Source organism: Tachypleus tridentatus, chromosome 11 (genome assembly GCF_004210375.1).
Source record: "Tachypleus tridentatus isolate NWPU-2018 chromosome 11, ASM421037v1, whole genome shotgun sequence".
Taxonomy (NCBI): domain Eukaryota; kingdom Metazoa; phylum Arthropoda; class Merostomata; order Xiphosura; family Limulidae; genus Tachypleus; species Tachypleus tridentatus.
In genome coordinates, this window is record NC_134835.1 from 60,173,572 (window position 1) to 60,197,530 (window position 23,959).

Below are 23,959 nucleotides of genomic sequence, written 5' to 3' on the forward strand. Positions count from 1 at the left end.
TACACGTGCATATATATATATAGCAAGTGAAGAAACTATAGCGACTGGGAATTTTGCTCTTTTTTGTTTTTAGTGGCAATTCCATCGATTTCTAAAGAAATTACGATTTATTAACTTAATTTGTTTAATATTTCTACACACTTAATATGTTGTGAGTTACGTATTTTGTTTAAAGTTAGAACTTTACAATGAATCTTTTAATTTATATATAAATATACAGAAGTAATGATATAATACATAAATAGACACATATTAATCGAAAAAGGAAATTACGTAACAACTAGCGGAAGCGACTATAACCCGCCCACACAGTTTAAATTCGTGTACGACCTTTCTAGGTAAACCATGTACTTCCGTTCTTCCTCGGTGTCTGTATCGTTTTTGGTAAATTATTAAACCAAGTGAGAGGAAATCCGTTGTGTTTACTGAAGCGAGAATTGTCCCTGCACCTGGTAGAAATAAAACTGGATTACTAAGTTATCAGGTGTTGCATTTATAACTACAAAAGGGCTTAGTCTAAACCAGATAGTCATATACCTGCTGGCAAATAAATAGGTAGTTAACTATGAGTGCAATTTTGAAAGTTGGATTAATTTAAACTGTCAGAGGCTCTTAAACCATTACAGTAAAATTAGTATATTTATTGCAATACTATTTCTTTAAACACAGGATTTCTAGAATAATATCAAATTATTCTAATCGCAGACACCGTAATCTGTAAGTCAACTTGTAATAAGCTTAACTAATTAAGTACACATATATTTGATAAAGATGTAACTTAATAACTTAGGGTTTGTACGGTTTTTATTCTTTAATTTATTTTGGACTAAACTATGTCGTAGTTAATACTATCAATAAATTGACTTATACTTTTATTCTATGGTCTAACGTTAAACCTTTTTAAATTTTTTCATGAGCTTTTAATATGTTTCCTATACAAAATGTACAATAAAATATATTTATATCCGCCTTTTGCTTACATCCGATGAAAAGAAATGCTCGCACATGTTTACATGAATAGCAAAGTGCGTGCACATTTTCAAAACAGATAAAAACTACGTATTACTATAACAGACGTTGGGATTTAGTAAAGACAATTAAAAACGTTATATACTAAAATTATTAAAGAACTGTGAAATGAAGTGATACCCAAGAAGGAAATAATATTATTCATTGCGTTTACAGAAGAAAAATCGAAAAGAAAAACATATATAATGTCACTTACAGTTTGTTTGTTTTTCACTTTTTTATTTTGCTTAGAAAGAGTTACTGCAATGTATTTCGTTAAAGTGATAACTGTCTTAACAGCTAAAGTGCTTATTGAACAGGTTTCGTATTTTTGTGCCCATGTTTTATTCTGCTGAAGAAAAATATTACAGCAGATAAAAGCAAAACATTGAATCTCTATCATAACCCACCTTTAGATTTCAGCTCACCCAGTTGTACTTGTTAATTTTTACCGTAATTCATTTTTAAAGTTTTGGTCACGATAAGCAAAATTTCCAGTTTGATACTGACAAAGTACTTTGATTAAAATTACTTATTAGTTTTGTGTTATATATAAATGCAATATATATATATAAATATATATACTGCATTTCTCCGGTACGTGACGATGTTGATAAAAGCATACAAAATACATAGTTTTAAAATACCAAAACAAGCATGAGAATATTTGACTGGTGTGAAGGGATGCTAATGATCTTCAAACCACAGCCTTAGATTGTGGTCATTACTGTGGTTTTGCGTGCTAAAAATATACAACTTATAAAATTCCCATGAATCACATTTACAAATAAAGTTAGCTTCGTTTTTGTGAGAAAGAAATTTAAAAACATAATCACACAAAGCGAACCACAGCTTTTTAAAGCACACGAATGAAATAAACAGTGAAACGTTATTGTTTTGTACTATTTCAGAGAATGCAAGCACAACATTTTTAGGTTTGCTGTCTTCCTACACATATAGCCCTCGTGTAGCTCTGCGCAAAATTGAAAAAACAACAACAAAAACCCTCTCCCATGATTAATCCGTAAAATATCTCAAACTTTAAAAATTGGGTACAATATAAATTTCGTTGTTTATCATTTGAACCTAAAGTCGAGAAACAACAACATATGTCTAAGGCAAATATTCAGTAAAGTATAATCCAAAGCATGACAAAATATATCATCCAAAAAGGAAGTGAGAAATGGATCATTAACTTCATTAGTTATTTTAGATGTAGCTCAAGTGTACATGAGATATCGTTTGAGTTTTAAAAAATCAACAAGAAAATATGTGTTTAATCTCACAATAAAAAAAATAATAATATTCATAGTGTGTTTCTATTTCCGACATTTAGTCGCTGCTGAATGAGGCCCAGAAAAGACTATAATATCGAATCATGTCTTATAATATTCTTATATCTGTTTCACTGCTTGTGAGTTTTTCAGGTTAAGTCATCCAATAAATATTCCTTATTTTGTGAGGAATTTCCTAAAAGACAGCTTATTAAATTTATTCCACAAATAAGTTGAGGAGAGGACATTTTATGAGAGCCATCAAATGTATCTGTTACATTATAAAAAAATGTTTCAAATCTTATGATAAAACTAAACTCCAAGTACTGATTGGTGTAAGCGTTGTGAGAGTGGCTTCTGTAGTATGCGGTTGTGTTCAACTTGCGTTTAGAATGTTAAATACCTCTATTTAGCCTTTATCATGAATTAAACACATGTTTGTTTTGTTGTTGAAATAGTATAATAATGAGTAATTAAACTATTTCAGGCAAATCATTTATAGCAATAAAACATGGTAGACTAAACACATGTAATTGAGGTTGTTTTTTTTCTCTACGACTTTTGAATATTTTAGTCAAACTTTGAACATCCTATGGTTTTTCGCTGAAGATTAATGATGTAGGCTATTGGGTGGTTAAGTTTAGAACTATATCTATCTGCATATAAACGATTAGTTTCCGCCCACAATGGGTGTAAGCAATTTTACTTGTTGTTTAAAATATACTCATTCCAGTATCATCGCATGAAAAAACATTTTCTTCACTGGCTATATAACTTCTGGTTAAGGGTTAACAAAGAGGTCAGTTAACACAGAGAAGTGATCCGTTCAGCCCAACACCACCTTATATTAGGGATTGCCACTAAATTTAAATAATGGATTTGAGTACTGTTTTATAATGATTCGATCATCAAAGTATTTTGCCAATGATATAATTATGAGTTGTGTAAATAATAATTATTTATTACATAAAAAAATATTTATAAAAATATATAATTGGGAAAATATCCAATAAATTTTGAGGCAGTCCCCATTTATACAATGCATATATGTTTGGATTCGTGCATGAGTTTCCAAGTAAGCATGTAACATCACAATTTCATTAACGCCCTCTGTAAAAGTATATTAAAATTTCCATAAAAAGGCATTATATTTTTTACATTAAGTGGCTAATTTCATTCTCTGTGTTGCCGGTTCAAAGAAAGATGCGATTCTTAAGGGAGTATGTCATTTTAAAATGTAAAAAAAACATCTAAGAGTCTGATGAAAATGCACTTTAGCTTAAAAAAATTGGATCACTGTATACGTGAATCCAATCAAAACATCTCTTCAATTCGAAAACACTAAACTAGTCTTTCTCTATTTTAGTTTGATAATTTTTCAATGAAAGCATATGATGAAACAAACAAACGTAGTAGGGTTTAAAATAGCTTTAGCCGTCTTCTTTTCTATAAATTAAAACATATATTTATATAATGTTAAGCCATGTTTAATGAAAATATTTTTTCCTTTGATGTCTTAGAGATTTTACTTGTAATGAAAAATATTGATAACTGAGCTTTCCTTTCTTTTCCAGTTTCTATTGAGCTTATGAAATCAGCATATCACATAGAATTGTACCATAGGACTTTTATATGAATTATGCTAACTTTTCAGGTAAAAACTTACGAAAATGTATATTGGCAAACATGCTCGACGTTTCTTCAGCATAAACAAAGCGTTTATTACCAATTATCAATTTGTTAATTATATAATGTTTGTTATCAGCAGCTACATCTTGTTTTCAAATTTTATTAATCTAAAAAAAATACCAGCTCTAATTTTTTTTTCATGCAAGTTAGGAATACCAACGTACCCTGCTTGATGTGTACGTTATTTGCATCATTTGGGTTAAGGTTATTGACGGATTCTAATTGGTAATTGTTTTCACACATGCACTAATAATATTAAATATTCCTGTTTGGAGGTTGTGTTATTATTTGTCTTAGCTTTAAGGTTGTTCAAGTACTTTGCCTGATAATTAAATTAACAAACCTTTCAGGTTAATATTATCATTTGTTCTTGTTGATAGGTACGTAAATATTCTTTCTCCCTCAAGTTAAGATCATTGTTGTGTCCTTTTTAACAGTTACGTTAAATATTATCCTCAATTTGATATTACTGTTGTGTTCTTATTAACAGTTACGTTAAGTATTATCCCTTAATTTAATATTATTATTGTGTCCTTATTCATAGTTACGTTATATATTAACCCTCAATTTAATATTATTGTTGTGTCCTTATTCAGAGTTACGTTAAGTATTATCCCTTAATTTAATATTATTATTGTGTCCTTATTCATAGTTACGTTATATATTAACCTTCAATTTAATATTATTGTTGTGTCCTTATTCATAGTTACATTATATTTTCCTTTTTATTAAGATTAACAATAGATTTTATATTGTTGTTCCTTTCAGGTTAAAGCTATTCGCCTACCCTTAACAACAAATTTGTTATTTTCTCCTCAGATTCAGATTAGTAACGTAACTATTTTCATTATTTTTCACATTATTATTTTTTTCTCAGGTGAAGTTCTTTTCTACTAATCCTGATTAATTATTAAGGTTATTAATTTGTCCTTATAGGTGAACTTTAAGATTATATATATATAGACACACACACACAATACATTACATGTATAGCTATTATTGGAGGGTTTTTTTTCTTCAAGTGTAGGAACGATGGTAACACTGGTGCAACATAGCTCTCGACTCAACTCGCATGGCTTACTTGATAGACATATCTCTTATTACAGGTAATTTGACTTTGAACTCCAAACTAATAAATCCCAAAATCATGCAATACGTAACACATAAAATAAAAAGAAAAATGATACCCAAGTGTTTACTTTTTGCATAAAACAATTTAGAAACTAAAAATATAACTAAAGCTTTGTATTTACCAAAAAATACCCTTCTTCGTATTTTAAAACTTCTGTTTCTTACACTTCAAATATAGCATTCAAATGGTGTTTTATTCTTTCTTTATGGATACCTTTGTTTTTATTTTAGTGTTGCACGGAACCACGTGCTTTTAACATACGTGACTTACAAGCCACTCCCATTCAATCAATATCTGAGCCCGTAATTGATTGAATTCAATAACAAAATTGGCCAACACCAAGTCAGGAGTGTAACTACCGCAATCCTTGTATTTGCCTCAAAATAATGTATAACATTACTTATGTTATACAGAAATATTCATGCTGCAAAACACAGGGAAGAAACTTAATAATTCGTTTCAGTACATCAAATACAGAGTTAAACAACAGGCTATCTGTGTTCTGCCCACCGTTGTTTAATACGTATTAAACTCGATAACCTTAAAAGAAAGTGCTCAACACAGTAAGTACATGTGCCAACAAGAAATAACTGTAGTCTGGTGAAAATCTAAATGTAATAATACTACAAATGATGTAGTTATATTATGCTTTATGTTTTACTGGTTATTTTTTATTTTGTTTGCTAGTATCGGGGACACATTTTTTAGATAACTTGTTAAGGTTATTGTGAGCTAAATTCGTTCTTAATAACAGTTAGTAATACTCCCTAGTCCAAACACAGACAAGCACGCACAAAATACGGTATATAGTGTATTTAACAACGATTTAATTATGACAACATTTAACCTACAGGAGAGAAAACATATGACACTTTCGGACTCGTGAATGATACATAACCATAAATATTCGAAACAACTCCAAATTATTAACAGAGTACACGTGCTTATTAATCTATTATTGCCTATCCCTAATTCTCCTTTTGTTTTCAAAATGTACATTATTGATTAAATAGTTTATTAGTAAATTAGTAAATTAATAAAAATATTGCGTTAATATTTGAAAAAAAAACTTTGTACACGGCTATCGTTTTTAGTAAAACATTCGCTACCAAGGTGGATATTAAATGTTTCCTACTGCATATTCCAAGAAATTCAACGACCGGTTTTGTGACGATTGTAGTCGTTCTTGAACTTTGATAAAAAGAAAACCCGGGAGCTTGTAGTGCACGTGCATGTATACTTGCTGTTACTCATGCCCTCATAAATTCGAGTTGTGTGTGTGTGTAAAAATGTTGGACCTCTACCTCTCTATATAACATATTGTTGTGATATGATATGACTTTTTGCTCGTAATGAAGTATTACTTACCTTTGGTTTAGTTAAAGTAATATAATGTAGTAGGAAACTAAAAGTTATTTTTCAACAATCGGTGGACGAACTTGCTAAAAACCGAACCCAGCAAAGGACGGACGACGGTCAGTGGCCCGCCCACGTGCGTGCAGCCTCACCGCGTTGTGCGTATGAACAGGTTTTCCAAAGTAAATTACAGGTCTGTACAAGAAAGATCAGAACAGAAGAACATGACATGCACGCATATCGGTAAAAATCAAGGAAAAAAAAGAGAGAGAGAGAAACTGTGTCAGTTTTGACGAATCCGTCTTCAGGACATACACAGAACAGTTGGTTGTGTGGCTAAAGTTTTGTGGAAAGATGCAAAAATAAAATACATTTTTCCCATTCCTAATGCTACAGAAATATTTTATCTAATCTTGACCTATTGTATGGAATACATTCTTTACTTGTCCTCCTGGTGGCTCAACGATAAGCTTTAGCACTTACCAAGCAAAAATCCATGATTTAATTCGCTAGGTGGACAGCGAGCAAATAGCTCATAATGTAACCTTGCGTCAAAAAAGAGCAACAAACAAGGAAATGCTGTGGAGGGTCGTCATCCTCTGAAGCTTACTGTACTTATCAATATCTCACAAACATTTGATTTATTCAGATATGAGGCATTGAATGTCTGTATATTTGTTACGTATCTAAGTTATTAAAAGCTATTATCAGAAATAATTAGGGAATGTCATAAGATATCTTTAGGTAGCACATTTATAATGGCCTGAAAATATTCAGGTGTGTTTTACAAGAGATTTGAGACGTGTAAGATTTAAAAAGACATCCAACATAAAATACTGTTACAGGAATCAGCTGTTAAACTATATATAACGTTAATCTCAGTTTATTGATAATAAAAAATATCCAGCGAATCTGTACACAAATACGTTATACTGATAGATACGTCTTTGAAGGTGCGTGAGATAGAAATATATTAATAAGAAACACTGATATTTAATACATATATTTTGATATATTAACATGCTGGCCCGGCATGGCCAAGCGTGTTAAGGCGTGCGACTCGTAATCTGAGGGTCGCGGGTTCGCATCCCGGTCGCACCAAACATGCTCGCCCTTTCAGCCGTTCGGGCGTTATAATGTGACGGTCAATCCCACTATTCGTTGGTAAAAGAGTAGTCCAAGAGTTGGCGGTGGGTGGTGATGACTAGCTGTCTTCCCTCTTGTCTTACACTGCTAAATTAGGGACGGCTAGCACAGATAGCCCTCGAGTAGCTTTGGGCGAAATTCCAAAACAAACCAAAACAATTAATATGCTTAATTCGGAACTGTGAGATAACCTTGAAGAACATGTTTTTTCTTTCTAATTGGCCATACATGTTATTTTCAATCTAAAACTACTGCTGGTAGGTTAATTTCTTAATTTCGCTCATATTTCTTTTTGTATCAATAAAAGCTTAATTTCGTGTACATGGTAGCCTTGGAGACGTTTTCATATGCATCATTATAAATTCATGTAACATGTTAAGTTTTATGTTACATTATAGAAACCACGATAAAGTTTAGCAACTGTGTAAAACCAAGAAGAAGAATTTAATTGCATCTGTAGCAACGTTAATATGGACAAACGTTAATAGATACAAAGTTTTTTCCAGATTTAAGAAAACTCTAAGTGCACATCCGATCAAAAGGATGTCTTTCACATTAGTGAGGATTGTTCTACTTGTGACTCAAAGTCTATGGAAGATGTGAATTTAATTATGCTCACATAAATTATGTATTCTACTCATATGTGAAGAGAAAACATTTTTAAAGCATTGGATCCGAAACTGAATACCATAGATTTGCTTTGGCGCTTCAGCACGATTTCCATTTCGTACCCTCCTTGTTATCGTATTGATGTGTATTTTGCTTTTTCTCGAGCAGAAACATTTTTTCGCACGTAGCGGCCCGTAATGAGATGTTTTGTGTATATACGTTGTTAACATTTATTGGTATTAAATAATTAACTTTTGCACTAGTACCTTATTTCTTACTATGTGTAATGGAGTGGTCCATGTTTACGTGTATTAAAATTTATTTGTATTGAATACTCAACTTTGGTGCTAGTACTTTGTTTCCTACTATCTGTCTCTCTCTCTCTCTCTCCTACACGCACACACAAACAAATACGTTAACAGGTAATAAAATAATGTACATGTGGAGGACACGGTTGAGATTTGAATCATAGTACTTATGAACACATTTTTACGCTTTAGGCCGACTCAAGCTATAGTTACATTACAAAATCATCACGAGCAGACGGTGAGAATGTTAATGAAAGGATTTCGTCACGTGTACCCCTGCTTTAGCAGCCGGGAAAAATATGATAGAGGTTTGGTTTGATCCACGTAACTTCCTTCTCTTAGTCTGTGATTGAAAACAGCGGTGAAAATAAGACAGATTACTGTTTAACACCTTTAGGAAAGAGAAGGTTTTGTTTTTTGTGATGAAAGTGTAAGCACGGTTTATTCCGGTGTTATTCTGACTGATACTGGGAAGTTGCTATGATAATATGTGGGTGCCGAGCGGCATGTCAACTCGAAAGTTGCGCACACCATAATAAAATCACACGTACCTTGCACAGTTTATATTAAAACTAGTGGTCTTGGGATATCTTTTATCTCTGCTCTGTGCGTTAATTAAAGGGCTAAGCCAGCGGCGAGGACGATGGCCGACCGCGTGATCTTAGGGCGGGTGCGCGAGACTCGTCAGGTGGGGCTCAAGGTGTAAATGAATGCTAATACTACATTATTCGGTCGCATCGACTTCGTATTGTATACCAGCTTTACATTACGCGTTAGTCCTGTATATATATGTGTGTGTGTGTGTGTGTGTGTGTGTGTTTTACGTATACATTAAAACAGCTTTTTTATGTTTTATATCCACACATATATAACAACGGATCTTTTATATATATTAAAAGAACTTATTTGCATACACGCCCTTACTTCTACATGCCTGTCAGATCGGTTTGTGGATGTTAAGATGCTATAAAGAGTCAGTTAATTTCCAACATCTGGAGTAAATAATGATAAACAGTGATCTTTCACGACAGGGATAAAACATCCGGTTTTGTTATTTGTTCTTATATAACAAGAAAAAGGTTCCAGACTCATGTTGGTCCTTCAATCACCAGGTCATTATTTGGGGAACATGTAAAGTATTCATATGAACGGTGATATAAAACGAAATGTATGTATGTATCGAGTATGAATGAATATAACACGTATTACATTTCATCGTGCACAAGAAAGGGCGAGTTTTATCATACTTCCAGAAATGTCCATATATCTCTAGACTAAATGGTATTCTCGACTCCTGTCATTAATATTGATTCAGTCCATTCGAGGGTGGTCTGTGATAGGGATTCTAAAAATAAACACGTGTGTTTCACAAAAGCTGTTGAAGTGACTGGTAATTTTGAGCTTCAAGGATTTGGGAAACTTATTCCACACACACACACACACACACACACACTCGTGGATATAAGCTGAATTGCTTAGAAGAGGTTTGTTTCACTTGATCAAGTGGTTCCTTTATAAGGTAACGTAGAATCATAAAATCTATTGCTTTTGTAACGTAACTAAAATATAACTCATATAATTCACATCAAACCGATTTTGTTTGTTTGGAAGTTCGCGTAAAGCTACACAAGGGTTATCTGCGTTAGCCGTCCTTAATTTAGCAGTGTAAGACTAGAGGGAAGGCAGCTAGTCATCACCACCCACCGCCAACTCTTGGGCTACTCTTTTTCCAGTATATAGTGGGATTGACTGACATATTATAATGCCCACGCGGTTGAAAGGAGGAGCATGTTTGATGTTACAGGATTTGAACCCGTTTTTTTCAAATTAAGATTCGAGCGTCCTAACTATATGGCCATGCCAAGCCCCATCAACACGATTTTACTACAAAAAGACTTTCGGATCCAGAGTTTGGCACCTCACCCATCAGCTCCACCTGCCTCTTTTTTTTTTTATGAGATCTGCATCAGAACATATTCCGCTTCTACTTCTGCAACCGTCTCATACACATTTTTCATAATCTCTTTTAAAATATGTCTGGTTCTTTAAAATCACTATTCGTTTTGGTTTTTATTGAGAAATATTATTTGATTTTGATTTTGTAGTACAATTTAGAAGTACTATCTTACTACTTTGTTACCTGCGTCAGCTGTTTTTTATTTCGTCTACAATGTGCCTTAGAAACATTCTTTCTTCTAAAATCTATCTCAGAAGTACTGCTTAGCTGTTCTCTAATTTGCATTAAAAACACTGTTGCGTTTTCCAGCCAACTGCCTCGGAAGCACTTTCTCCACGTCTTCTAAAATCTCTTTCAGTGGACACCATTTAGTTCTTGTGCTATCTGCTTCAGAAATACTATTTGTTTCTACTCCTTAGTATCCCAGTATTTTCTTCTACAAGTTGCACAGGTAAACTATTTGGTTTTTTTGTATTTGCTTCAGAATGCCACATTATTCCTTTTATAACCCGATTCTAACAAACTTTCGGTTCTTCATGATCTGATTAAGAAGTACCATTTGATCACTCTGCAATTTTGTACCTTGTTAATTTCTAATCCTGTCATGTAATCATATTACATAATTTTGCACTTATACCTGAGTAGAGGTATTACCTCTCGAATGAGTTATCTCTTTTCTTCTTTCATTTTCAATTTAGATTTAAGTATGAGTTGCAATGTTGATTCATTTCGTTTGCGAAGGAACAAAAAGGTCCACGATTTTTACTTACGTAATAAAAGTAAATAACGTTTGTTTTGACTTCAAAACCTTCACATTCTTTGTCACGGCGGGTTTCGAGTAATCGTAATGATGTATATAGATTTACCTACTTAGTCTAAAACTTATTTTCCTTTAGAAAACCAGTTCTACTATTTCGTAAGTAGAAAGATTATTTTTAATTACCGTGGCGCCAGTGCATTAGATTTGTATGATCATGTCATATATGCACCCTGAAAACGGGAAACAGAGACGAAGTGGAAAAATCGTAACCTCTATTTCAAATCTACATGCACATAGAATAAACATTTTGCTAATTTGGGGGTTTCACATTGCGTTATAAAAAGATTTTTCCATTATCATATAAGCAAGAGTTTCATTACAGTATGATTAGGACAGATACATTATTGAGGTATCTTGGCAATTACTTAGTTTGGAATATAGGCTGTATATCTATTTACCCCATTCAGTAAAGATTGTATCCAATCTCGTAGCACATTTCCACAGTCAGCCAATGTTTATGTTTCTTACAAGGAAATGAAATACTTGGATAAGATATAAATTTAGAAATGTTAAAATAAAAATGTTAATTTTATATGTGAATACAAAGTCATACTTCAAAAACAAATGAGTAAATAAGGTTTATACTGATAACCTTATCATGATTTGTTAGTTTTATACAGTGACAATAATTATATAATGATCAGTACTTTGGTTTCGAACATTAGATTTTCAGTCTTTTTAATGGGCAATCGTAAATATAAGTTAGGTAATATTCGATCATATTCATGTTAAGAAACATAATAGTAGCGATTTTTACCTCATGTTGGATAACAATGAGAGAATTAATTATTGTGGAGTTTAAGTCGGTTGAATTTTGCGGTGTTTATGTTAGTTTGTTTTGAAAATCACACAAATCTACCCTAGTGCTAGTTGCGCTAGTTGTATCTTATCTTGAAGTGAGAGAACAGAGGAAAGGCAGCTAGATAGTCAACACCACTCACCATATACTCTTGATATATTCTCTACTACCAAGTACTGGGATTAACCGTCGCATTACAACGCTTTCTCTCACACACACACACACATAAAGCTGAGAAGACGAATGGGATTCGAATCTGCAATTTTCAAATTACAAGTTGAGTGCCGAATCACCAGTCCATGACAGACCGGAAAAATTAAAAGAGACCTATAGTAAAAGTTAGGTCGGGTTGATTGATGAAGAGTTTGTTTTGTTTTTGAAATTTCGCTCAAAGCTACACGAGGGCTATCTGCGCTAACCATCCCTAATTTAGCAGTGTAAAACTCAAGGGAAGGCAGCTAGTCATTATCACCCACCGCCAACTCTTGAGCTACTCTTTTACCAATGAATAGTAGGATTGATCGTAACATTATAACGCCTCCACGACTGAAAGGGCGATCATGTTCGGTGTGACTGGGATTCGAATCCGCGAACCTCAGAGTACGAGTCGAATGCCTTAACCACCTTGCTATGCCGAGCCGTTGATGGAGAGAAAAATATTTGTAATGGTGTTTAAATCGATTGACTGATGAGAAAATTAATAATGTTAGTGTTTAAGTCAATTGTATCCTTAGGAAAGAACTAACATAGTGGTGTTTAAGTTAGATTGAATAATGAGGAAAGGCCTATTAGCAGAGGTGATTCAATCGGGTTGGATGATGGACAAAAATTAATAGTAGAGGTATTTAAGTCCTTGGAATAATGGAAAGAACTAATGGTGTTTAAGAGAACTGGAAAAATGAAGAGAGATCTTCCAGAAGTAGTGGTGACATTCTTTGGATGGTGGGAATAGAACTAACGATATTTGAACCAAGGAGGAAAATTTCGAGAAAATCCAAACGATAGTGTGTTGTTATACTGGATAATAGGGAGATAACTAATAGTAGAGTTATTTAAGTTAGCTTGATTATACGAATAGGATTAAGGGCGTATTGAAAAATAAATAAATAATAGTAGTAACATTTAAGTCAGTTAGGGGAGCTAAACGTATAAATGTTTAATTTTCGACTGAAAGATGAAAAACTAATAGAAGCGGTGTTTAACTCAGGTTAAATGACTGAGAGAGAACAAACAATAGAGGTTTAACAGATATTAGCAGTATTTACGCTGGTTGTATGATTGAGAGACAACTAACAGTAGAGATTTAAAGTCATTTTAGATTTTGAGAAATGATAATAGTATTATTAATTTGATAGAGTGAAGGGAAGATAACTATTTGTGTTTAAGGGAAATGGAAATATTAGGAGGCAAATAATTAGTAGTGGTAGGTAATTCATGTTAGATGATGGTGAAACTAACAGTAGTGGTAGGTAATTCATGTTGGATGATGGTGAAACTAACAGTAGTGGTAGGTAATTCATGTTGGATGATGGTGAAACTAATTGTAGGGGTGTTTAAATCAAGATGGATGATGATAAGAGAATTTATAGTAATAATTTTTATGTTAATTGTCTAATAAGGAGATAAATAACGGTCTTAATATCAGTGAAACAAATGTGAATAAAGCTGACATTAATTGCAATATTTAACTGGAATGATGATGAGAAAATTAATAGTAGTGGTGCTTAATTGGATAAATATTTGAAACAAAACCGTGACTGATGGTATCTAACTTGGGTTGAGTGATGAGGAGAGAGCGAATAAGCGTGATGTTTAGTTCTTTTGGATGTTGAAGGCGTTTAGCTCGGGTTGAATAAGGTGGAGAGAACATATAGTACAAAATGATAAAATCCTTAGAATATAAAAAGGTTGGATATCCCTTAATAAAAGTTAAATGTTCATGTAAGTTTTTAAGCACTGAATCACTTATAACGGAAATAAAAATGTATACTTACCTGAATTGGGTTTATGTTCCTTACGTGCTGATACATTATGATGTCAGAAAAAAAACACACTTAAGTTCAATAAGTATTGATACAAAATAATAGTAGTCGTGTTTAACTAAGGTTAGATAATTAGGAGATAATTAATACTAGGATTACATAACTCAATTTGTTTATGGGGAGAGGACTGGTGGTGTTTAATTTAACGTAGTTGGGAAAATGACAAGATGGTTATTAGTAGTGGTAATTAAGTGAGTTTGTATGAGGGGGATAGAGAGAGAGAGAGCTAATAGTAGTGGTAATTAAATCAGGATGGATGACGGGAAAATAAATAATAGTAATGGTACTTAAGTCTGATGGATGTTTGGAAGAGAAATTATAATATTAGTCATCTGGATGAAGGAAATAAACTAAAATAGTGGTGTTTTGACCATTGGATAATGGAGGCAGAACTAATGGTATCTAGGATTAAATGGAAGAATGGAGTGAGGACTACTATAAATGATGATTAAATTAGGGGAGATCTTGGAGAAAGAAAACAGTAGTAATGTTTAAGTCTGTTGGAGAAAAGAAGTAGCGATAACGTTCAGGTCGTATTGGATGTAGTAATAGTGGTGGTGTTTGAGTTTATTGGATGATGCAAAGATAAGTTAGTGGTAAACGCGATTGGAGAATTGACGAAATAACTAACAGTAGTGGAGTTAAAGTCAGGTTGGATGATGGTTCCACTAATGGTAGTGTTTACGCCTATTGGATGGTGAGGAAAGTAGTTGTGTTCAAATCGAGTTGGATGATGGACAAGAAACTAAAGGTTTAATGATGACAAGATAATGAACGGTGTTTACGTCAGTTAGATGAGTGAGAAGAGAACTACCAAGAGTGTTGATTTTATCAGGCTTGATGATAAGGAAGTAGCTCATGTTTTAACCATTATCATGGTGGAGTGTGAGCTAATAATACTGATGATGAGAAGAGAACTACCAAGAGTGTTGATTTTATCAGGCTTGATGATAAGGAAGTAGCTAATGTTTTAACCATTATCATGGTGGAGTATGAGCTAATAATACTGATGATGAGAAGAGAACTACCAAGAGTGTTGATTTTATCAGGCTTGATGATAAGGAAGTAGCTAATGTTTTAACCATTATCATGGTGGAGTGTGAGCTAATAATACTGATGATGAGAAGAGATATAAAAGTAATGGTTTTTAAGCCAAGTTAGATTAAGGGAAAAAGCATTTAATCGTTAGTTTTATGACAGGTTGGATAACAGAAAGACACCTAATAATAACGGTATTTACGTCAGGCTGGTAAATACCGAAAGGACTAATAGTAGTGATGTATAAGTCCATATATATTGACAGGTTTGCTTCACTTTCGATTTATTCACTCGAATATAAGTTATGGTGAATATTTTAAAGCAACACATCATATCACATCAATTTCTGAAGAAAAAATTATCTCAACTCTAAATTCTTTAACGTATTTTGCAAACAAACTATCTTTATTTGCTCAGTGATTAGAATATAAATCTGCAATTACCTCTGTTGCTAAATCCACCTGTGATTTTTGAACACACAAAGGTGGTTTTTAATGTGTATAATTAAACCTTGTTACGATAACCTCTTCAAACAGGATCAATAGAAACAATAAAAATTTACTGGAATGCCTTAAATAGAAGCCCGGCATGGCCAGGTGGTTAAAGCACCCGACTCGTTATTTCAGGGTCACGTGTTCGAATCCCCGTCACACCAAACATACTCGCTCTTTCAGCCGTGGGGGCTTTATAATGTGACGGTCAATCCTACTATTCGTTGGTAAAATAGTAGCCCAAGAGTTGGCGGTGGGTATTGATAACAAGCTACCTTCCCTCTAGTCATACACTGCTAAATTAGGGATGGCTAGCTCAGATTGCCCTCGAGAAGCTTTGCGCAAAATTCAAAAAACAAATAAACAAATGCAATGACTATGCTATACGTATTATACATTCACGGACTGTGTTAAATCGTTCTTTGTTTAATACATAGTACCATTTCGCTGATTTTCTGTAAACTATTGCTAAAAATAGCCAATGCAGTTTAATATTCATTCATAGGCCAATAAACACATTTTGTAAACTTTTGTTTGCTTTTTGTCAGTATAAAACTACGTGTGCTATTCTGCAGAGATCGAACCCCGAATTTTAACATTTTAAACACCGATGCTTGCCGCTCCACCACAGAGGTGCATTTAATACAAAACGTCTGAAAAAATTTTTCATTTGAAAAAATAATTATTTTTAAAAAAACGTTAAACTATTACGATGCAAGGTCATTTAACTATTATTAATAATGTTTATGCAGTATTTTACAAAAATGATCGTATGAGTGGTTCTCTCTATACTCTCAGGCACTCAGAACAGTGTTAAAACAACAATAAAACTGTTAAATTAAGATCGTAAAGTCTGAGTAAATTATTGAGAAAATTAACAACAGTCAACGTATTTGAGGTGACAAAAATATCTGCCTTAGTAAAGCTAGGAATTCATAATTATCTGCCTTAGTAAAGCTAGGGATTCATAATTGGGAAGAGAGTTTGTATTTTTTTGAATATCCTATTCATATAAAGAAACAAAAAAACGATCCTAACGTTATTAAAATAAAGAACATTAGTTTGTCTTGTTTCTTTTCATGCAAATCTGCAGACTACTTGTTAGTATGAATCATCCTCAGCATTCCAGCCATAACCATGATATGAGTGCGTGTTAACCCTATCCTGTTTAATTATTCCTGAACAGTTTGCACTGGGCACGCGGGAGTGCCCGTTTCCTACTCCATCTCTGATGGGCTGGTGCTTTAGTACATGAGCACGTGGGTTAATTACTAGGGCTGATGGGTGGAGTGCAGCGCTTTACTGGTCGGTTTGTATGATACTGAACTTCCACACATCCCAAAACTATCACCTGAACCGCTTACGGTCAAATACTTCTAACCTTTTTCTATGTACATAGATAGATTGGAAACTTTTGTTTTCCTAATATCACTGGTTCTAAGCATAATACACTGTTTTTTTTTTATTCAAACCACACCTATAGGGCTGTACTATGTTGAAGGATCTTCCATAGTTCTTTGAAAACGATTATTTTGTGTAACTTACTCCATAAGTGTAACTAATATGATGTAAGATTATTTTGTGTAATTTACTCCACAAATTTGACTGATATGTTATAAGATTATTTTATTCATTAAAGTTTACAGTAAATGCCTCATTCAACAAACAGCAACAATCCACACAGAAAGACAATGATAATTACAGAGGCCAACACTAAACAGAAACTTAGAAACAAAACAGAATATAGCGGTACCAATTAACAGCATCAAGGGTATTAAAAGAAGTCGAATCACCTGCAATGAAAGAACTGGTCATAAACGACTGAACACGTTTGGATTTGGGACACAGACAATTGGAGCTCCTTATTTGCTATATTAATACGATCATTGAATCCAAAACTGAAATATTATATGTTTACTGGTGAGCCATTTGGTGAGGAAAGCTCTTTGAAAGAAGAAAAAATTGCGAAAGCTATGTGCATAATTTTTGTAAAAGGAGTTTAGTCCTAAACTGATATTTTATATCACTTATAACTGGAAGTAAGAATATATAAGTAACTAAAGTTAAATGCTGTGAATTATACACTTTGTTGTATAAATAATGGGTTATCCGTGTTCTGCCAATCAAGGGTAACGAAACCAACTTTACATTATAATCCCTCAAACTTACCTCTTAGTCACCAGGAAATATGAATAAATGCTAATAATGTTTGAAATTACGCAAATATTCTAACTTTAGTAAATGTTCAATACATCTAATAAATATATTTTTTGAATTTTGCGCGTGAAGATTTTGAATGATTAAATTCATGATAAAACAAGTACACGTTTCTCATAATTGGATTGTACTAAGTTCTCACAATAATAACTTTGACTTGTTTACTGCATACTTTTCATATCTTTGCAAAATCCGTTTTCATGAAATATCACATAATTTAATTGGACAGTGTTTTTAGTTGTTTGTAGTAAAGCAAAAAACTACACAATGCTCTGCCCATCAAGGGCATCAAATCCGCTTTCTAGCAATTAGATAGTTTGATATGAAATTTATTATTGAATCAAGAAATACAGCTATGAATTAATTTTGGTTGATTGGTTGGTTTGGTGTTTTATGGTACAAAGTAACTGAGCTATCTGCGCCAAACATCCGGTAAACAGCTAAAATTAAAGTAAAATTCTTAGAAGAAACTTAAGGTAAAACAAAACCAAGTTTAATTTTTGAAGTAAAAACAGAAATAGCATTAAATCCAATTTTTACAACTAGTATACAGCGGTAAGAGAATTGTTTGTTTTTTGAATTTTCACACAAAGCTGCTCGAAGGCTATCTGTGCTAGCCGTCCATAATTTAGCAGTGTAAGACTAGATGGAAGGCAGCTAGTCATCACCACCCACCGCCAACTCTTAGGCTACTTTTTTTACCAACGAATAGTGGGATTGACCGTCACATTATAACGCCCCCACAGCTGAAAGAGCGAGCATGTTTGGCGCGCCTTAACACGCTTGGCCATGCCGAGCCTACGCGGTAAAAGAAAAACTACAGTAATACAAGTTGTAAAGGACTTTCTGTAACATAATTGTAATTATCATAACTCGCCAGGAAGACTAACAGGTAAATTCAAAAACTACCGTAGTCACCAGAAGTTGACCTTTCCAGTCCTGGTTTTGAGCTATTTGATGTTGCGGTCATTTTCAGAAGGTAAAGTAATAAAAGTTTTAAAAGACTTGTAGCAAAATTTTAATAATAACTTGCCAAGATGACTAATGGACAGTTTAAACAGCAGCGTTAGTCACCAGAAGTTGGCCTTTCCAGTCCTGGTTTTGAGCTATTTTATGTTACGGCCATTTTCTAATTTCATATCGAACAAGATGGAATTTGATTCTTAAAAGTGAATCACATTTAAAATAAATTAAAAACTTAAAGAGCATCAAAAAGATTAATGGCCTTTAAAAAAGTAAAAACATTTCTAAGGTGGAAAGTGTCGCCATCACCAATAACACTGTCTACTGTTACAGATAAACCTTGTATAAAATGGTGCCGTAGTTGAGAGTCGTAACAATAGCAAGACAGTAAAATGTAGCTTATTGTAACTTGAGTGTTACACAGACAACATATTGATGCATCATTTCCAGATAAAAGAAAATAATGAGTTAAAAAACTGTGACCAATGCATAGTCTAGTTAGAACAACTTCCTCTTTCAGATCCTTACGGAAGCAAGACAGCCAAGGTCCAATATAGGGTTTTATTTGGAAAAGCTTGTTTTCACGTAGCTCACTCCAAGTCGACTGCGAACTGACATGGAGCCGAGCCATAAATAAAGGACCATAGTCCATATATGGAACAGGCACATGCGTGATAGTGCCAGAGCAGACAGATGTAGTTGCGGTGTTGGCGAGCTCGTTCCCGCGAATACCAACGTAGCCCGGTATCCATAAAAACTGGATAGAAGTAGATGTTAAAGAGAAATGGGCCAATCGGTTTTGAACATCGGCGACAACTGGGTGTGAACTAACGTGAAGTGATTCCAGGGCCAGTAGAGAACTAAGCGAGTCAGTATAAATGGTGCAGTTTGAGTACTGCTTAGCTTCCATGTGATCCAGGGCAAGAGAAATGGCATACAGTTGATCAGTGAACACAGAAGCTCTAGAGAGAATTCTGCGTGCAACCACTGAACCACAACAAACCATGACAGAGCCCACACAGTTACCTGATTTTGAACCATCTGTATAAATAGGAATAGAAGAATGGTTCGAAAGATGTTCAGCAAATAACAGGCAGTATTTCCAGTCGGGAATGTCTAGTTTTCTCAGATGACTTAAAGATAGGTCACATTTAGGGGCTGTAAGAAGCCATGGTGGGATGGGCTGACCAGTGGATACAGCAATATTATCCAAGAACAGACCCAATTCATCCAACCTGGATACGAAGACCAAAAGGAGCAATGGCAGATCGTCTGTTCTGAAAAAATAAGGCCCACTGAGGAAGGAAAATACAACCCCAGGTGGGATGTTTTGGTAAGGAACGAAGTTTCGAAGCATATAGTAAAGACAGTTGCAAACGGCAGAGGTGCAAAGAAGTTTTATGAGACTCTGTGTATAAGGTCTGAACTGAGAAAGTGTAGAAAGCCCCGTTGCCAAAGTTCCCGATAATAAACGGGATCCAGCATCTTTAAGGTCGAGGTCCTGGTATAGCCACAGACCAATGATCCATAATCTAGTTTCGATCGAATAAGAGCACGATATATTTTCAGCATAGAACATCGATGGTGGAAGAGAGGACACGGATAATGTTCAGCGCTCTTGCACATTTGACCGGTAGCTGCTTGATATGTGGTATGAAGATCAGCTTACGGTCAAAGATAAATCACAAGAACTTTGTCTCAGAAAATACAGGCAGCACAACTTCACCGACACGGCAAAAGTGCATGCAAACGGTTTCAGAGAGAGAGAAGTTAAAGCCGTTTGCTGTGGTCCACTTCGGTAAACGATTGAGGGCAGCCTGTAGCTGCCGCTCAATATACTTCATTTTCGACGACCGACAGGAGATGTGAATGTCGTCGACATAGAGTCCGTTTGCAATAATCTTTATACTGGAAAGTGTGACACTCAAAACACAGCCCTGGGGGACTCCAAGTTCCTATAGAAAATAACTTGAAAGTGTCGAACCCACACACATGGAATCACCTGTCCATTAAAAATTTTAATAAAAATGGGCAAATGGACACGTAACCTATATATATGGAGATCTTGCAAAATGCCATACCTTCATGTTGTTTCATAAGCCTCCTCAATGTCAAAGAATAGAATATTGATACAATATGTTGTCGTTTGAGAAAGGCTTCTCTGATTGACTTTTCAAGTCGAATCATGTGGTCAATAGTGGAACGTTTTCGCCGGAACCCACACTGGGTGGGCGAGAGGAGTCTGTTTGATTCGAGGAACCAAATAAAACGAGCATTAACCATCCTTTCTAATATATTACTAAAACAGCTCGTCAAAGCAATTGGATAGTAGTCTGAAGGAATATTGGGATCCTTCCTAGGCTTAGAGAAAGGGAGGACAATAGCCTGGCGCCAGGCACCAAGAAAAACATTCTCTTGCCAGATCCGGTTAAAAACAATCAAAAGAATAGCAAGAGAAACAAGAGATAGATGGCGCAGCATTTCCTAGTGTATATCATTAGGTCCGACGGATGTACTCCCAGACTAATGAAGGGCTAGTTTGAGTTCCACCAGGGTAAAGGGACGATTACAGTCATAGAGACAATCAACTCAAAAGGAAAGAGGTAATTGCTCTGCCTGAGTCTTAATGGCTAAGAAGTTGGAGGAAGAAGCAAAAGTGCTAGATACCCGGCAAAGCTTTCACCAAGAATATCGGCGAAGCTCCAGGTATCAGCTACTTCCTGGGCGTCAAAGAGCAAGATGGAAGGGTCAGAAATAAACTGCCCACTGACCTTTCGAATTATGTTTCATATGAGTTTGTAATTTGTGGTAGAAGATATGCTGGTTGTAAACTTAATCTAAGAGTCCTTCTGGCTTTGACGTCTTACGCACCGAGCATGTGCACGAGCCTGCTGAAAAGCGATGCTGTGCGAGAGTGTGGGATACATACGAAAAATATCCCAGGCCCGTTTTGAGCCTTCCATGCCATGTGGCAGGCAGGATTCCACCACAAATGAGAATATCGTGGGAAACGTGTCGAGGTTTCAGGAGTACACTGAGTAGCTGCTTGTATAATACAGTCAGTTCCTGCTGCTACACATTCGTCTATTAATGACCTACAGACGATGGCAGGATCAAGATCTGCGAGAGCAGTGAATAAGGACCAGTTTGCGTGATCCAGCTTCCACTGGGGCACGCGGATCCGGTAGTATCGACCACGGCCAGTCTCTCTCAAAATTATAGGAAAATGATCACTGCCTAGTGGATTATTGTCAACCCTCCATGAAAAATGTGAGAATAATGAGGGGAAGCAAACCAAGAGATCAATAACAGTAAAGGACTGACTAGGTGTGTGAAAATAAGTAGAATAATTAGTATTGAAAAGAAAAAGATTGTGATCAGAGAGAATACGCTCTACGGATCGACCCCTCCCATCAATATCATTACCTCCCTAGAGGGGATTATGTCCATTAAAGTCTCCCAGGATTAAAAAGGGAGATGGCAACTGTTTAATGAGAGCAGTAAGGTCTGATTTGTCGTAGGTCTTTTCAGGAGACAAGTGGATGGTACGACCAAATGAAACATGGATTGCTACAGCCTCCAAGGGTGTGTAGAGTGGCAAAGACATCCATGCACTCATCCAACATACAGTCTGTTATTTCTATAGAAATAAAACTGCCGAAAGGTGACTGTATCGACAGGTTTCAGAAATGTTTCCTGTAAGGAAAGACATACAGAATGGTAGGAATCAATCAGTGCTTTGATGTCATCCAGATTAGAACATAAACCTCGACAGTCCCATTGTATAAAGGTGGCCATTTTTATTTATGTGTAGGCGAATTGGATGGAGAGCCCTTCTGTTTATGACCACATTTTTTCTTTATTGTCTGTCGACCTCCATGGTTCCTTACCTTGGTTGATTGGGCAGGTCTTTGCTGTTGGAAGGGGATTCCAGCGACTGAGGACGTGAACGAATAATTGTTTAGCATCTTGAAGTAAGAGAAGATGTACCCGAGGAAAGTCTCGTACCTGAAACTAAAGGAAGTGGATCTCAGTGTTTGCTGGAATGTATTTTAGGGAAAGAGATGGATATTGAAGTTGATTCATCAACTTTTTTAACCATAGAGGTCAAAAGACTTTTCATTTGGTTTGATAATGATTCTTTTGGAGGCACAGAGAGATCCGTCTGCACTTCCACTGTAGTAGTGGAACGAAGTACAGCAGCATACGTCCTAGATGAAGTGGTGGACAATAGCTTTCGAACCTCAAAGTAAGTATTTTTAATCGTTTTCAAACGCTGTATCTCTTTTTCTTCCAACCATTTTGGGCAAGAAAGAAAGTAGGACAGATGAGAGCCATTGCAATTGACGCAATGAGGGTCCGTTTCACACTCATAGGCATTGTGAACCTTGCCACCGCAACGAGCACACGTCAAGGAACCACGACATGATGTCTTCGAATGACCAAACATATGAGAGAGTTTAGAATGTATGGCCTTACCTTGCAATTAAGATAACCTGCCTTGATGGTGGCAGGTGGACGCGGTGATGTAATGTCAGAATGAGGACATTGGTCGGCATCCTAATTTCATCTTTGCAAGTAGAGATGCGCCTCACTGCAGAAACACCTTGGGTGGAGAAACCAGCGAGAATCTCTGATTCGGGGATGTTCTTCAAATTTCCCTCAACAATAACTCTTCATGACGAATTCAAAGTAGCATAAGGTGTAACCTCAATAGGTATATCCCCAACTGCCTTTGAATCCAAGAGGAGTTCACTGTGTTGAGATGTGGTTGTTTCCACCAATATGTCACCACAGCGAAGTTTCTCTACAAACTTTGGAGAGCCAGCAAGTCCCTCTAGTCCCTTCTGAATGAAAAAGGGAAACCCCTGTCCTAAAGGCTGGTCTGGAAGAGAATGTTGTATAAGAAAACGAGGTACAGGTGTTATTGATGTTGAAAATTGCTGCTCAGAATTTTCAAGACGTGGTCGTTTACCAATGGATTGTTTTTCCACTATTTCAGTTAAGTTTTTATTTGAATGATCCATAATAAAAAAAAAGAATATTTCGGTGCCCACTGACCCACACACTATAATCCCTACGAGAATACGCACTACAATGCCAAATAAGT

General features: G+C 35.1%; 1 long non-coding RNA gene across 1 annotated transcript in view; it reads right to left on the bottom strand.

Annotated features, from left to right (window-relative positions):
• Positions 1 to 217: 217 nt before the first annotated feature.
• Positions 218 to 23,959, bottom strand: part of LOC143232249 (uncharacterized) — a 108,338-nt gene continuing 84,596 nt past the window's right edge. The window contains exon 4 of the long non-coding RNA XR_013017464.1: positions 218 to 449. This is a non-coding gene — a long non-coding RNA (uncharacterized LOC143232249). The remainder of the gene's footprint in view (positions 450 to 23,959) is intronic.